Source organism: Carlito syrichta, unplaced genomic scaffold (genome assembly GCF_000164805.1).
Source record: "Carlito syrichta isolate Samal-C Ts95f unplaced genomic scaffold, Tarsius_syrichta-2.0.1 Scaffold303376, whole genome shotgun sequence".
In the NCBI taxonomy this organism is placed as follows: domain Eukaryota; kingdom Metazoa; phylum Chordata; class Mammalia; order Primates; family Tarsiidae; genus Carlito; species Carlito syrichta.
The window spans coordinates 301,610-318,951 of record NW_007247472.1 but is presented as its reverse complement, the minus strand read 5'-3'; the positions used below and the strand labels follow the sequence as shown (position 1 = coordinate 318,951).

The window sequence follows — 17,342 nt, the reverse complement described above, 5'->3', positions numbered from 1 at the left end:
CCTCCCCCGCGTCGCCGCGAGAGCTCTTCTCTGCCGACACCCCCCACCGCAGCAGCCCAACCTTTCGGCTCCCCTGTCCCCAGCCCGCCCCGGTTCTCGCGCCCTCGCGCCTCCTCCTCGCCCTCGCCGAAACCCTGGAGCTGGGATGCTGCTGTCCAACCTCCCTGACAGGCCGGTGCCCACCGGCACCCTGCGGTCCCCGCCTACGCCGCCCCAGCTACTCGGCTGCCTTGGAGATGCGATTGTGTAATGCCGGCTGCAGGGCTGAGCACGTGCGGGGGTTCCCCCCTGAGCCCGCAGACTGCTGCGAGAGGCCAAGCTAACAGAGTGAGGCCTGGGGGAGGAAGAGGGTGCCAGAGGGTCTCGAGGCTGTGCTTTTAGGGAATCTGTATTTTAAGCCCTTTTTTGGGGCTGGGAGCTCGACGGTTAAGAAGGGAAAATAGAGGAGGGTCCTACCCCAGCTGGGACCCGGAGGCCAGCATTTGTCTCAGCACTTCGCTTGCTCAGAAATCCCTAGTGGTTGGCTCCACCAGGCTGCAGGTTTAAAACGTGATAATAGCTGACATGGAATAAGAAAGTCCTGGGCGCCAGGCCCTGACCTAAGCCCCTTTAAAAACCCCATGAGAGCCGGGCTCGGTGGCTCAGCCTGTAATCCCGCGCCTTTGGGAGGCTGAGGTGAGTGGGTTGCCTGAGCCCGCGGGTTCGAGACCCGCCTGGGCAGTGAGACTTCCTCTCTACAATAAATAAAAAAATCAGCCGGGTGTGGTAGCGCATGCCTGTAATTCCGGCTACTTGGAAGGCTGAGGTGGAAGGATCAGCGGAGCCCAGCAGGTCGAGGCTGCGGTGGCCGGGAGCGGCCACTGCACTCCAGTCTGGGCGACAGAGACTCCAACTAAAAAAAACAAAACAAACAAACAAAAAAACCCATGAGTTAGATACCACTGCTCTGCCCATTTTTCAGAGGAGGAACGTGAGGCTTCCAGAGATGGTCTCTTCTTCCCAGGACACCAAGTGAGTCTCATCTCAAAGCCCCCACTCTGAACCACTAGACTTTTTACCCAGTTTTAACCAATACATTCTTATCAACATTTGTATACTATAGGCAATTAGAAATAAGAGAAATTAATAACCTGTGTTCTTAGCACCAATTTATTTTTCTAAAATTAGGTTATCAGACCAGCCAGGGGCCCTGAGCGCCCTCTACAAGGAGACAGGCCCAGAGAGTCGGAACTTGCTGAGGCTGCATAGCTGGAAAGAACTGGACTGAGATGCAGAAAGGACCCTGGGAAGGATAATTGGGCACTTCTTGGGCTTCCTCTACTGCCCTGGCCCACTAGTTTAGGCCTCTTGAAAACCTGTCCTCCCAGACTCTGCATCCTGGCCACCCCTCCCCTTTTGCTTCCTTTGCCAAGACCCAAGCAAGTGAACACACTTCTTCCCTGTGGCTGCCTTTGCTTGTGCTGTTTCCTCCTCTGGAAGTGCTCTCCCTGGAGTCAATGATGTCTCAATCTTACCAACCCCATTTATCCAGTAAGTCCAGCTCAGTCGCCCCCTCCAGGAACACCCCCCTGGTTTCTCCCCTAAGCCCAATGAAAGCTGTTCCTTTCTACCCCAGGATTCCATAGCTGGATTTTACTACTCCCCAACCCCATGATGGCATTTGGAAAGTTCTTCTGCCTGTGTCTGTCTTGTTCTCTTGGGTGCAGTTGTGCTGGCAGGACCAGAAGGGCTCCCCAAGGCTCCAGGACAGAGAGAGAAGTCCATGGGGGATGGGGTGGTTTCTGAAGTAAGAATAGGCTCAGGATTGCCGACCCTGCAATACCAAACCCCCTCATTGAACTGTAGCCTGATCACAAGGAGAATGGCTCAGCCTGGTACCTAACGTTATAACTGCGTGTTTGTTTTTGTTCATAACCCAAAGGATTCCCACGAGAAAGGCAGACAGACTTGGGTCCAAACCTCACCTCTACCACTTACTACCTATGCAGCCACGGGCAAGTTACCTAACTCTCTGAGCTTCAGCTTCTGATAATAAAACCTGCTTTAGAGGGCAGTGGTAACTTAGATAAAATAACACACAGAACCCAGCATGTGGTAAACACTCAAAAAGCACCAGCTATTATGACGAGAAAGTGGTGGTTGACCACTGCTTTGAATTACTGGAGAAACATTGATAAATGGCTCACATTGACTCTGCTTAGAGGTGGGGAAGGGAGTTTGGGCCAAGCAGAAGTAAGCATATTTTGTACTCAGAAAGACCTATGAGGCTTTCTTCAACTTGAAACTATCCTTTGCCTCTGTAGTTAGAGATAGAATTGCCCTTCTATTTTTTATAGCTTTTAAAATGTATGAGCTTGGAGTTCTGTGAGGATTTGCACACCTAGAGTGAACATGGGAATGCAGTGTATGCAATTGAATGCAATTATAAAACTTGATATGAGAAAAAAAATGTATCCTTAGAGGTGACCTTGATTTGCAGCGTGTGTTGGTTCAAGCCTATCCTGGGGTCAAGAGGTTAGAACCAAAGATTATCTTTGGGATAGGAGGTAAGAAAAGCAAGGATGAGTGTGTTATCCTAGTGGCTAGCAAGCAGTTAAGAGTGGAAATCAACATCACTATTGTCATATCTTTGCTGTTGTTAAGTAGGAGTGTCACTCTGTCACTCAGGCTGGAGTACAGTGGCATGCTCAAGGCCACTGCAGTCTTGACCTTCTGGGCTCAGGCAATCCTTTTGCCTCTGCCTTCCAAGTAGCTGAAACTACAGGCATGTGCCATCATGCCTGGCTAATTTTTTTTTTTTTTAGTTGTAGAGATGAAGTCTCACCATGTTGCCCAGGCTGTTCTCAATCCTCACACCTCTACCTCCCAAAGTTCTGGGATTACAGGTGTGAGCCACTGTGCCCAGCTTTTAATTTTTTTTAGAGACAGGTTCTCATTATGTTGCCCAGGCTGGCTTGGAACTCTTGGATTCAAGTAATCCTGCCATCTTAGACTCCCAAGAAGTTGAGGCTACAGGCACATGGCACTGTGCCTGACATACTACATCATATTCTGGTTATTTTGGTGACTAGATCAATTTTTATCATGATGAGTGTTCAAATAAAAAGGGGCAGGGATGTCCCCTTCAAAGCTATATGTTTGGAATATACCAGGAAGCTAGTTCTATAAGGTGAAAAAATTTGAAAATTTCTCCTAATTGTTTTTGTTTTTTGAATCAGGGTCTTGCTTTGTCACACAGGCTGGAGGGCAGTGACACGATCATAGCTCACTGAGACATCAAAGTCCTGGGTTCAAGTGATCTTCCTGCCTCAGCCTCCTAAGTAGCTGGAATCATAAGTGTGTACCACCATGCCAAGTTAATTTTTAAGCGTTTTTTGTAGAGACAGGGTCTCACTATGTTATCCAGGCTGGTCTCAAACACCTGGCCTCAAGTGATCCTCCTGCCTTGCCCTCCCAAAGCTCTGGGATTATAAGTGTTTACCACCACATTCAGCCCTAATTGAGTCTTTATTGGAATAAATTAGGATCCCATTTGATCATTTAAAGACTATTGAGTTTAGACATTTTAAGACATATGTTTTTGTATATTTCACAGAATTTAGCAGGCTTTAAGTCTTTCCTTTATTTCTGTGACCCTGTAGGGACAGAAACACTTTTTGTGCTTTCTAGCGTGGTCGCCACTAGCCACATGTGCCTCTTTAAAGTCAAATTAATTCAAATTAAATAAAATTCAAAATTCAGTTTTTCACATCTCACGTGCTCAATAGGCACATGAGGCTAGCAGCTACTATATTAGACAGAGAAGACGGACAACCTGGCAGAAAGTTATTTGAGACATCATTATTTAAATCAGTAAGACTATGGAAAAGCCGCTTGATGGTGGGGTTACGTTCCATTCTTTCTGGCAACAAGAAAAGGAGTGTGCAGAAGATGTTTCCTTGTTAAGAATGCAGAGGTTAATAAATCCCCTTAGCCTCATTTTGGCTATTCTGACTCACTGACTTTTACCACTGCCAGAGTCAGAAGATGCGGGAGAAGGTGGAATCAAAAGAAATGTCTCAGCACAGTGCTTCTCTGCCCTGACTGCCTGCATATTAGAACTACCTAGAGAACTTAAAAAAACAAACAAATAAACAAAAACAAAAAACCATGCCCAGGCTGTGCCCCAGACCAACTGAATATGAATCTCTGGGGCTGGGGCCAGAGCTTTTTTTTTTTCTCCAAGTTTTCTGGGGGATTCTAATGCGCAGCCAGGGTTGAGAACAACTGACTTCAAGACCGTGACCTTAAACAGACAAGCAAGGAACCCTGAAGACTGGAACAAGGTAGATTTACTGAGTGGCTAAACATGTTCCTCACTGATTTCCTACAGTGGGTAAGACAAGGGTTGGAATTATGTGGGATTACTTCTAGAGGAATTTTCACCCAGGGGACATTTTTCAGCATCTAGAGATATTTTTGATTGTCTCAGCTTGTGGGTAGAGGACAGGGATACTGCTAAACATTCTAATGCACAGAACAGTCCCTACAACAAAGAATTATATGTCATTTGTGCCATAGTTGAGAAACTCTGGTCTGGACATGATTTTCACATTAAAGTTCTTTCTGACCTTGGATGCAGTTGCCTCTTCAAAGAAGATCGAGGTATTCTAAACCAGACCCTCAGAATCTTTCTGGGTCATATTTCAGGTTTGCTAATCCTAGGATCCATGTCGGGTGTTGCTGCCTGGAGTTGGATGCATTTGGGGTCTGTCATAGGCCCCTGTGGTGCTTTCCAGTACTGCACCAAGGAAACTGCTGATTCAGGGGAGCAGGACAGCACTAGGTGTGGGCAGAGGTGCTTATACTGCTGCAGGCTAGGATCCTCTTCTTGTTAAGTAATTACCAAAGTTAACAGCAGTGTTTGCTCTTAGGCATTTTTCCAGAAACTGTGGTTCCTTGGCTATTGGCTTTGGGTGTTTACCTTGTGATATACCCAGAAAAGGATTCAAATCTTACATGTGATGGAGTTTGAGGGCAGAGTTATGGGCTAGACTCTGAGAATATAAAGATGGCAACACAGACCCTGCCTACAGATCACTCAAGCATCTGAACAGACCTGAGCAATAGTAGTGCAGGGCTGCTGAACTCTGCCTGGGAAGTCAAGCAAGATCCCAGCTGTGAAGAGTGAGCACTTAGTACCTGCCAGTCACTGCTTTGAACAGTTTCCTTGCATCATCTTATTTCATCCCCACAGTGAGGTTCTAAGAGGTTAGGTCACTTGCCAAGGTCACATGGTTGATCAGTAGGCAAGCAGAGATTCAAACCCGGGTAGCTAAACTGTAAAACTGAACCCTCAGAGTATCATTTACAGACAGGAACTACACTTTAATAACTAAGACCCATAGGATGAGCTGGAGCTCAGCAGGCAAGAGGGAGAATAGGTGTGCCAGGGAGAGGGCAGCATGCATACCAAGGCCCTGGAGGCATGGAAGAACATGACTTGGGATTGCATGTAGACCATTACAGGAAAGAGTGGAGAGTGGGGGGGGGGGAGGCGGGGTGTGAAGTGATAGAAGAAGTTGGTGCTTGAGAGGTAGGCAGGTACCAGATCCTTAGTCTTCCTGGTCAGATTTGTCTGCTAGGAGCTTGCAGCCTAGAGGTGGGCACAGCCAGTGTTCTCATCACAGGGTACAAGTCACACAGGCTGTGAGTGGGATATGAGTAACAGAGGTTGAGGCAGAGGTTACTGGGAGTGCTGGGGAAAGGTTAACTCTAGCTCTACCAGAAAGATTTGTAAAAGAGAAGATGAGGGTAGGTCGAGGGTGTCTTGCAGATAGAATGGGGAAATGAAGAAAAACAGAGAGCCAGTATGGGTACAGTCATGAGAGGGTCAGATTGTTAGCATATCTGCTGATTCCCCAGTCTCCAGGTTGTGGATGGGAAACAGAAGTTATCATAACAGGAAAATATTCATGAATGAATTTGCCATGTACAGAATGAGACTCCCTCTGTTTTCAACCCTGGTGACCAGCCAGGCTCCAGAAGCGACCATATTGCTCCCAGGTTGTTGGATGTTTTGCAAACACACAATGGTGGAAAGTAAAATTACAACTTGCAAGAGAGGCCAAATTTCATGAAATCAAAGCAAGCAATGTTGTCAAAGCAAGCAATGTTGTAGAACCGCTTGAATGAGATATTAAGGCAATAATAGGATCTGGCAATATGAGATCTGTCAACAATTGATGAGGAAAAGGGGGAGAGACTTGAAAAATAAAAAAATTAAGAGACCCTTGAGAAGTCAATAAAGACATATGTATTGTTGCAAATATAGCCTTTTTATGGTAATGCCGTGGTGACCAAATGTCAATTGGAAGAACTTGACATATTATAAAACAATCTACATGACATGAAATATTTGTTCTAAGAGTTAGCACAGAACTGTAATTATTCTTATTATTATTTTGGAGTAGGAGTCTCACTCTGTTGCCCAGGTTGGAGTGCAGTGGCACGTTCACAGCCAGCATAGTCTCAACCTGTTGGTTTCAGGTGATCCTTCCATCTCTGCCTTCCAAGCAGCTAGAACCACAGGCATATGCCACCACAACTGGCTAATTTTTTTATTTATTATAGAGCCAAACTCTCGCCAAGTTACCCAGGCTGGTCTCGAATCCCTGGATTTAGGCAATCCTTTCATCTTCACTTCCCAAAATGCTGGGATTACAGGCATGAGCCGCTGGGCCTGGCCAGAACTGTAATTATAACCTAAACTTTATTTCATATTTACTAATACTTTTTAAGTAGACAGATTTAGTATTTATTTTATTTACTTGGATAAAGCTCCAAACAAAACTATGTTTTACTCTAAACCACAAGATTTTGCCACGTCCTTTTTTCTGGTGCTCATTTTCCTGTGTTACTGAGATCTCTGGGGAGGAGATTCTAGCTAGGAAAAAAGGTGGGGATCAGCTCACAAAAGGCCCTGAATGCTACACTTTGTGCTTGGGAGCCAGAAGTCTTGTGTTGTTAAAACCTACCAGTCTTGGCCAGGTTCGGTGGCTCAGTCTGTAATCCCAGCACTTTGGGAGGCCAAGGCGAGTAGATTGCCTGAGCCCGCGGGTTTGAAACCAGCCCTGGCAACTTGGTGAGACCTCGTCTCTACAATCAATAAAAAAACTAGCCAGGCATGGTAGCATGCACCTATAGTTCCAGCTAATTGGAAGGCTGATGTGGAAGGATCACTGATGCCCAGCAGGTCAGTGCTGGGGTGGCCGTGAGTATGCCACTGCACTCCAGCCTTAGCAATGGAGTGAGACTCACTTTAGGAGGCGGGAGGATTGTTTGAGCCTAGAAGTTTGAGACCAGCCTAGGCAACATAGTGAGACCTCATCTCTACAAAAAATAAAATTAGCCTAAGCCCAGGAGGTCGACACACACACACACACACACACACACACACACACACACACACACATACCTACCAGTCTTTATTAATAGAGTTCCTTTTTTGTTTAATACCAGCTTTGCTCCTACAGCTGGAAAGTACTGTAGACCAAGTTTACCTCCTTTAGAAATGACGAAACCCTCTTTGATCTCCTTGCTTTTCCTTTTGTTCAGGAGTGTAGGTTTGGGCAAAGGGAGAATGTTTTGGGTGCTGAGGTTCTCTTTTTGCCCTCTGCAATAACACACCAATAGAGGGCTATTTTAATTTCTTTCCAATATGGGGAAGATAATCATTTACATGATGCTCTTTCTAGCATTTTACCTTTGAGGGGTGACCCAGCTGATGATGGTGCATGTATTCGCACTAATTCAGAGAGCAGTGTTCAAACACAAGCTTGTTGTGGGCTCCTTGGAGGTAAAGGGTCAAGTGGCTTTGGTTCCTGTTCTATCCAGCAGGAGACTGGCTTATGTTTCTCTAGGGTTGTCTTGTTTTAAACATGATTTCAAGTTAGCAGGTATTTTAGACTATCACCACAGCCCACATTTTTTTTTTTAAGATGTGGGGTACAATTCAGGGTTAGGTATACAAATGTTCATTATGCAGGTACCCTTGCTGATGAGGCGTGCTCCTCCCTCCTCAGCAGTTTCCCTCAACTGCCAACCCCCCTCCCACCCCCCTGCCATTTGCACAACCCACATCTTGACCCGAGAGGCTGATGTTTTTAAGGTACTGGGTCAAGCCAGGGCATGTGTGACATGTTTCATTGCCTTGCTTCTTAGCTAATACAATTTTTTTTAAGCTGCACCATGGGATATACAAAGCTCCTGCTTTCCAACTGAGCCCCTGACTGATCTGCCCACCTGTCCCTCCCTTGGCTATTGCTTCTCCAGGGGATTGGGTAACAAGGCGGGTTTTCTGGTTCTCTCTGATCCTCCACCCACAGGACCAGCTGTGGGTGGGCTGAGTTCTCTTGCCCACAGTGCTGCCCAAGTGTTTGAAGCAGCGAGGGGGCAGTGGGCTGTGTTGGTTCTTAAACAAGAACCTCTGTGGGGAACCAATTGTTAGTGCTTTGGTATAAGCAGGAGAGAGTGAGCCCTCTAATCAATAGTTCTCCCAGAACCACAAGGGAGATAAGGATTTATAATTTGCAAATGGTTATATGGGTTTAGGGTAGAATGATAAGAGTGTTTATCATGTAAAAATTTAAATTCCTATCATCTTTCATCTTAGAGTGCTGGACCTTGAGCCTAAGGACTAAAGTTTCTGCCAAGCACGTTTAACCTTTGGACAGTAATGTGGACAGTGATGCCTCAGTCATTCTTTGATAATATAGTGTGTAGATAGGCCATCTAGCCATGTGTAGAGATGGAGGGATTTCCATCCTTTGTGTTGTATTTCTTCCCTCATCATGAGACACAGTTCAGGTTTGGTTGCTATCTCTAATCGGCCTTTTGAACTAGTAGAGTCCAGGTTTGGCCAGTAGAACTCTTTGCGATAAGGAAAATGGTCCATATTTTTGCTGTCCATTGTGATAGTCACATACTACATATGGCTAGGGAGCACTTGAAACGTGGTCCATGCTGCCAAGGAACTGAACTTTAAATTTTATTTAATTTTAATTAATTTAAATTTATACAGCCACATGTGATTACCATATTGGACAGTACAAAATGGACCATTTTATTTGTGGGGTTTATATTATAGTTTTTAATTAAATAGAAAAAACTTTATACATGTACATGGTAGCAATTCAAAAGATATAAAAGATGTCAGTGACAAGTCTCCTTCTCATCTCTGTTCCCAGCACTCCGGTTTGCCTTCTCAGTGCTAGCCATGATTACCAGTTTCTTGAGTATTCATCCAGAAGGATTTTACACATATATAAATATAACATATATTTTCTATTGCTATCTCTTTTTTTATTTTTTATTTATTTTTTATTTTTTGAGTTAGAGTCTCATTCTCGCTCAGACTGGAGTGCAGTGGCATGCTCCCAGCCACCGCAGCCTCAGCCTGCTGGGCTCCAACGATCCTTCCGCCTCAGCCTTCCAAGTAACTGGAACTACAGGTGTGCGCTACCACGCCCGACTAATTTTTTGATTTATTGTAGAGATGAGGTCTACACCAAGTTGCCCAGGCAGGTCTCGAACCCACGGGCTCAGGAAATCCACTCACCTCAGCCTGCCAAAGCACGGGATTACAGGCTGAGCCACCAAACCCGGCTTATCTCTTTTTTTAATGCTAAAGATATTATTCTTATCTACTCTCTTATTTAAAATGCTTTTATTTACTTATTTATTTATCTATGACAGAATCTTAATCTGTCACCCAGGCTGGAGTACAGTAGCATGATCATAGCTCACTGCAGCCTTGAACTCCTGGGCTCAAGTGATCCTCCCACCTTGGCCTCTCAAAGCATTAGACTACAGGTGTGCACCACCATGTACGACTTTATTCACTGTCTTCCGTTTTATGTTTTTTTGAGCTAACAATGTACCTTGGAAGTCATTACTCATAAGGACAAATAGAACTGTCTCATTATTCTATTTTATTTTTATTTATTTATTTATTTTTTGAGTTGGAGTCTCACTCTATCGCCCAGACTGGAGTGCCAGTGGCCACTCCCGGCCACTGCAGCCTTGACCCGCTGGGCTCCGGAGATCCTTCCGCCTCAGCCTTCCGAGTAGCTGGAACTACAGGCGCGCGCTACCATGCCCAGCTAACTTTTTTTTTATTTATTGTAGAGATGAGGTCTCGCCAAGTTGCTTGGGTGGGTCTCAAACCCGCGGGCTCAGGCAATCCACTCACCTCAGCTTCCCAAAGGCGTGGGATTACAGGCTGAGCCACCAAGCCCGGCTTGTCTCATTATTTTAATGGCTTGTATTTAATTTTTATTGTATTTAATGGCTATATGTGATATTCCTTTGTTAAGCTGTGTCATCATTCACTTAACAGGCCCCCTATAAGTGAGCATGTGACTGATTTTCAGTCTTTTGCTACTAGTGATAATATTGTAATAACTTTGTACAAACATATTTTTATATATGTTCAGGTATAAACATAAATACATTCCTAGAAAAAGAAAAGAAGATTGTTAGGTCAAGGGTATGTATATTTTACATTGCCACAGATTTTGTCAAATTGCCATCTATAGAGTTTGTTGATGGAATATAAATCGGTACATTATATGAGAGCATCTATTTCTCCATAGCCTCAGCAACAGAGTCTGTTATTCAACTTCTTGTTGTTTTCCAGTGGGATAAATAGAGATCACCATCACCCTGTAGATTTAATTTGCATATATCTTGTTGTAAATGAGATTGAGCCTCTTTTTCTACATTTAAGCATCATTAATATTTCCTTTCTGGTATATTATCTGTTGAGATCATTTGCTCATTTTTCTATTAGATTCTGTTGTTTTTCTTGATGTTTAGGAATCCTTTATACATTCAGGAAATTAGTCTGTTGCCTCTGATATGAATTGACAAATGTTAATATTATTTATGCTATCTTTTTCAATATAGACATTTACAAATACTTCTATGCCATTAACTTAGTACTCTTCTTATTATGGCCTCTAGGTTTTATATCTTTCTTAGAAAGCCCTTCCCCATGGTGATATTTTAAAACAGAGATCTCATGTTTTCTTCTAGAACTTTCATGGTTTTGTTGTTTTATGTTTAACTCTTTGATCCATCTGAAACGGTGTAGGGGTTTGTGGGTTTAATTCCTTCGCCTGTCCCCTCATTCTCCAGCTGCTGAGCCTTTGCAGTAGCTCCCTGCTTCTGCCCAGCCCAGTGTTTGAGTGGTGCAGCCCCCATGTCACTCTTGCGGCAATATTGTCCTTACTTGTTTGGTGATTGCTACCTGGACATGATATTCTCTAATCCCAGATGGAGAAGGAGATCTTTAATTGTCCTGCAGCATATGCATACTTGACTACTTTCTGATTTCTTCTTTGACCTCCTACAATTCTTCCTAGGCCTGACTCATCTGAGACTCCCTGCCCTTTGTGCCCAGTTGCCTAATTGCCTAACTGGGGGAGGTGACCTGAGCAAGAGACACACTGTTAAAGCTACAGGATGTTTGCAGTTGGTCTGTGCTGAGGAGAAGAGCTGAAGCTAGCAATCTGGCCAGCTGTTAACACTTCATTCATATTCCCTAGTATGGTTTAATGTTTTGTCATTTTATTTCTTGTGATTCCAGGATCTCATTTTCAGCTTCTGCCAGAGCCAATAGCAGTTGGGAAAGAAGACTGTGCTCTTTGAAAAGTGAGTATGAATTTTTAAAAAAATTTATTCTAAAGATATGGGGTACAATTTAGGATTAGGTAGATACAGGGTAATTTTACAGGTAAACTTTGGATCTCCCTTTGGTTCCCCTTTGAGATTATGTACCCTTATTAATATTATTTGCCTTCCTCCAGCAGTTTCTTGCTACTGCCAATCCCTTTCTTATAGTATTGTGATAAAAGTTCAGGGTCCGCTTATGAATGAGTACATGTGGTACTCAGTTCTTTGTTTCTGTGATAGATCATTGAGTATTATAGACTCTAAATTCATCCAAGTTGCTGTGAAGTCTATAATTTTATCCTTCTTTATGGCTACATAGTATTTCATTGTGTATATGCACCACATTTAAAAAAAATCTAGCCCACTTTTGATGGGCAGCACGGTTGGTTCTATGTTTTTGCTATTGTGAATAGTGCTGCTATAAACATGCTTGTGCAGGGATTGCTGGGTCATAAGGAAGGTCAATTTTTAGATTTTTTTAGGCATCGCCACGCTGTTTTCCACAGAGGTTGTACTAGTTTACACTCCTACCAACAGTGTATGTAGAAGCATTCCCTTTTCCCTGTTGGGAGCCAGCCTTGGAGGCCCGCCTGATGACAAAGTCCAGGTGCACTGAGGACCCCCAGCCGCAAAGTGAGTCTGGACAACTGAGGCCCTTCTGTCTTCCGTCTTTGCTGTTGATACAGCTAAAAAAATTCTGTACAGTCGTGGAAGAAGAAGATGACATGTTTATACAAAAAATCACAGCTAACCTGGAAATATCATGGTTTATTTTTCCATTTTTCCCACTATGCCACTTGGCCTTTTCTAATTTATAATTGTTAAACAGCCTTCTTATTTAATAGTTCCTATAAATCTTACATCTCTTTGGTATGATATATATAGTTTAGTGTTTAGATATGAGGTTAACTCACTCTTGTCACGACCAAAGAGATTTATATCAACTTTAATTTTAAAAATTACAGCTTTGATAGCCATTACTACATCAGTTTCCATTTCAGCCATAACTTTAGCTAAAGAAGTACATACTACTACATTTACAGATCAGTTATCCAAAAATGTCTCATTAACTTTAACAACTCAAAAAATTATTGACCAAAAATTAGAAAGTAAAGTTAATGCATTAGAAAAGGCTATTTTGATTATAGGACAGGAACTTATAGCCTTGAAAATTAAATTGGCTTTGAGATGTCATTCAGAGTTTAAATGAATTTGTGTCACACCTCTCCAAATAAACAAGTCTATTCATACCTGGGATAGGATTAAAAATCATATCTCCAGAATTTAAAACCATTCCAACATAAGTTTGGATCTCTCCAAACTTCATCAAAAAATACAATACATTAGCTCTGCTAAAAAACAATTTGAATTCACCCAATTGGCTCTGCCAATCTATAACAATTTTTCTTCATTTGTCAATCAAAAATCATTATTATCTATATTAATCAGTGTGAAAATTTGTGGAAAAATAATCTTGCTACTGTTATGTTTGCTTCCAGTCATCTTCAAACCATTGAAAAATAACATCTCTCGACTAAACACAAAATTTCACGGCTTCATATTAAAAAACAAAAAAGGGGGATATGTTGGGAGCCAGCCTTGGAGGCCCGCCTGATGACAAAGTCCAGGTGCACTGAGGACCCCTGGCCACAAAGCGAGTCTGGACAACTGAGGCCCTTCTGTCTTTTGTCTTTGCTGTTGATACAGCTAAAAAAATTATGTACATTCGTGGAAAAAGAAGATGACATGTTTATACAAAAAATCACAGCTAACCTGAAAATATCATGGTTTATTTTTCCATTTTTCCCACTATGCCACTTGGCCTTTTCTAACATATACAAGGGTTAAACCCTAAAACACATCAAAAATACTTTCTTTCACTTGGTTATAAATTACTAAATATTGCTTAAATAATAAATGATATAAATATATCCACTCCTTATTTGATTTAGGATTATACAGTTTAGTGTTTAGACATAAGGATTTTTAAAAGCACAAGTTTATAGTAGTTCATTATAAATTCATTATAAGTTCTAACACTTATCTAGGAGTTATGTAGGTGATTTATAACACTATTTTCACTAACTTATGACAAAGATTATGTTAAGGTTTTTACTTAATACTATAGTTAAAACTCTAAGTTAACATTTATAGAATAGGTTTTTACTAAACTCAGAATATAATAATCAGACACTTTTATGACAGATCAGCTAAAACAGAAAGTAACCTTGAGGGGCCTAAAAAATATTCGCCTATCCGTCTGTCCTTCAACACATCCCACGACCCTCGCGGGGCAGGCCCCCGCATTTCCCCACATCTTCTCCAGCATCTGTTGTTTTTTGAGTTATTGAACATGGCCATCCTGACTGGAGTGGAGTGGTATTTCAGTGTGGTTTTAATTTGCATTTCTTTGATGATTAGTGAGGCTGAACATTTTTTAATGTATCTGTTAGCTGCTTGTAACAGGCAACCCTAATGAGACCAGGGCTGCTGCTGTAAGCCTCCTCTCAGCCCCTCTGCAGGCCAGCCTGTGCTGGGTAATTTCCTGGATTCAACATGTCTGGTGGGAAGGGATTGGGCATCTGAAGGTTTTCAAAGCTCTGATATACACCCCTGAATCTCCCGACAAACAGTTCTCAAAGGCTGTGCCAGAAGCCAGACTCTGAATCTGAAGGGAGTCTAGAAAGCATGGGTCTGCAGGGACCACAATGCTTTCCAGGGGAATGTGGCACTTGAATGGGCTCTGAAGGCAGAGAGGAGTTCATTAGGCAGCCAAGACATGGGAGCGCTCCATGTTAAGGGGACAGCAGGAGGGAAGACAGAGTGTGGCTGTGTGGGGCTTGCATGGGGCCAGGGAGCTGGTTATTTGGGGCACAGGCAATGATGTGAGAGTTGGGACTGGGAAGTTGAGTTGGGAGCATATGGGGTAGATCAGAGTTCACATTTTGTTTGGTGGACATTAGACCAGCACAGCCGAATCCCTGGTGGGAATTGAGAGGATTCCTCTGGCAGTTGGTAATGAAAGAACTGTGGGGTGTGGAAGAACAGCCTTTACAGAAATGGGAACAAGAGAAATTGAGGGCCTGGGTCCAGTGTGGTAACTCACGGAGATGTGGTGTGATTCATACAAAGTCCCACACCTGGTGGGAATTTTTCTTCCCACCTTACCTTCCTAGCAAAATGTTGAACCTAAGGAACTGGTTGCAAGAGGCTTTCAGGAGTGTAAGCCCCCTAATGCTGTGCTGTCTAGTGTGGCGGCTCCTATCCACATGTAGCTCTTGAGCACTTGAAATGTGGCCGGTGTGACTGAAGAGCTGAATTGGAATTTTCTTTCATTTTAATTAATTTCAATTGCCCCATATCAGGCAGTATAGTTTGCCTAGACTCGAGAAAATTGACTCCAGTGCTGGTACCTCTCCACCCTAGTACAACAGGAGTAGTGAGCCAGTGGGAAATGAAAGATGCACTGGTATCTAGGAGGCTAGACTGATGCAGCTACTGTTGGCAGAAACCAGTGAGTCAGGAAAGTGGGTCTGATGTAACTGAGGCTCTGTAGGACCTTTGGATTATGGGGGTGGTCGAGCAGGCTTTTGGAAAAGCCCAGAAGGAGGTGCTGTTGGGTATGTTGCTTTTTGAATTTCTTGCAGGAGGGAGTGGTGGGGGATGTGGGTAACGAGAGAGTGAGGAGAGCATCCTGGGACCCCAGGCCAGGCATGCCCACAGCCGTGACTTGCTTCAACAGCGAGGCTGCCAGAACTGCAGAGTGCAGAGGAGGAATGTGTTCAGTCAGCGTGAGGGGGAAATAGTCCCCAGGAGGGCGGAGGTGAGCACCTCATGGGCAGTATCCCTGGGGGCCGAACCATGTTTGCAATGATGACTGGCCAAGCTTAACTACCTACTTGGAAACCTCAAGGTGATTTTCCTCTGTGATGGAGAGGATGTGTGTGATCAAGAGTCAGGACAGTCCGTTTCTCATCATTTCTTGGGCTTCCACACAAGAAAATGCCTTTTCTTTTTTGTGTATTTTAGGCTGTTGATCATTAACGATCATCTCAAGGAATCAGTTTCTCTTTATAGGAACCGAGTTTCAGAGATCAGTGTGTGGTAGATGCAGCACTATTTAAAAGCTGGGGTGCCGCAGACAGCAGACACTAGACATTCTTGCTGTTGTCCTGCCCATTGTCCCCTTCACAATGTATCTTTCCTTAATAAATCTACCTTTCTTAGTTCAAAAAAAAAAAAAATAGCTGGGGTATTACACTCATATTTCAAGAATATCATATTTTCCTTGTGGAAAACATTGTGAGGAAAATTTTCATATTGTAGGATTAAAGAAAAACATTATAAGCAGCACTAGATAGTTTTTTAAGTGCACCAGCGGGAATAAGATAATAAGCCAATTGGTAACTTGTAAAGTTGTTAACATGTTACTTGCTATTAAAACAGTTTCAAAGATATGGAAAGAATATCATTGGGGACATTGAACTCTGTGTTTTGTACATAACTGATGCATAATAAATATCTGCTATAGAAAGCATCGAGAAGGCCAGGCTTGGTGGCTCAGCCTGTTATCTCAGTAATTTGGGATGCCAAGGCAAGTGGATTACCTGAGTCTGCAGGTTCAAGACCAACCCGGGCAACTTGGTGAGCCCTCGTCTCTACAATAAATAAAAAATTAGCCGGGCATGGTAGCATGCACCTGTAGTTACAGCTACTTGGAAGGCTGAGGCAGAAGGATCACTGGAGCCCAGTAGGTTGACTTTGGGGTGGCTGTGAGTGTGCCATTGCATTCCAGTCTGGGCAACAGAGTGAGACTCCACCTCAAAAAAAAAAAGCATCAAGAAAAGGCAAAGGTAGCATGAACTAGAGAGACCTACAGAATTGGGTTGCCACTTACTAATCAGGTGACCTAGGGACATTAGCTAACTTTCTGAAGCCTCAATTTTTCCATCTTTAAAATGGGAGAAATGCTTCCTATTTCATAATGTTGTGAGAGAGAACTGAGAGGGCGTATATGAACCACCTACACACAGCCTGGCATAGAGATAGAGTAGTTACTCAGAAGGTGGAGGCCATCACTCTTACGTCTTTGGTTATAATGGAGATAGTGTTGGTTTTTATTGTTGTTGCTGCCATTGCTATAATAATTGTTATGATTTTGGAGTGGCCAGGACTGTTTGTCAAATTTGATGGAATATGGCAGAGGCTGAGAAAAAGTCAAGATTCTGTGAAAGTATTTTACTATTTATTTTAGGGTTTTGCTTTATGCCTTGAAGATTTAGGTATTGAAACTCAAGATCCCCAGTTTTCAAAATCAGTGAGAACACTGGAAGAGAATTGTGAAATGTGTCTCACCCCTAAAATCAGATTAAACTTCGTTTCACTGATACAATGTTTATCTGGAGGCACTGACATATCCACTATCCAATTAATCTTTGCCTCTGTGTTCAGAAATAAGTGTTTCTAAATGCACAACCTGGGTGATAACAAGTGACAGAGGAGCCCATGTCTGGGATGTGCAAGTGTATTGCCCTCCCTGGTGCCATAACGGTCGACTCTCCTTCCAGATATATATATATATATATATATATATACACACACACACACACATATATATATATATATAT

General features: G+C 43.1%; 1 protein-coding gene across 1 annotated transcript in view; it reads left to right on the top strand.

Annotated features, from left to right (window-relative positions):
• The first annotated feature begins 977 nt into the window (after positions 1-977).
• The window catches only part of ABHD6 (abhydrolase domain containing 6), a 56,991-nt gene continuing 40,626 nt past the window's right edge, over positions 978-17,342 (top strand). The window contains exons 1-2 of the mRNA XM_008058535.1: positions 978-1,011; positions 11,630-11,694. The gene's annotated coding sequence lies outside the window, so the exon portion shown is untranslated. The remainder of the gene's footprint in view (positions 1,012-11,629; positions 11,695-17,342) is intronic.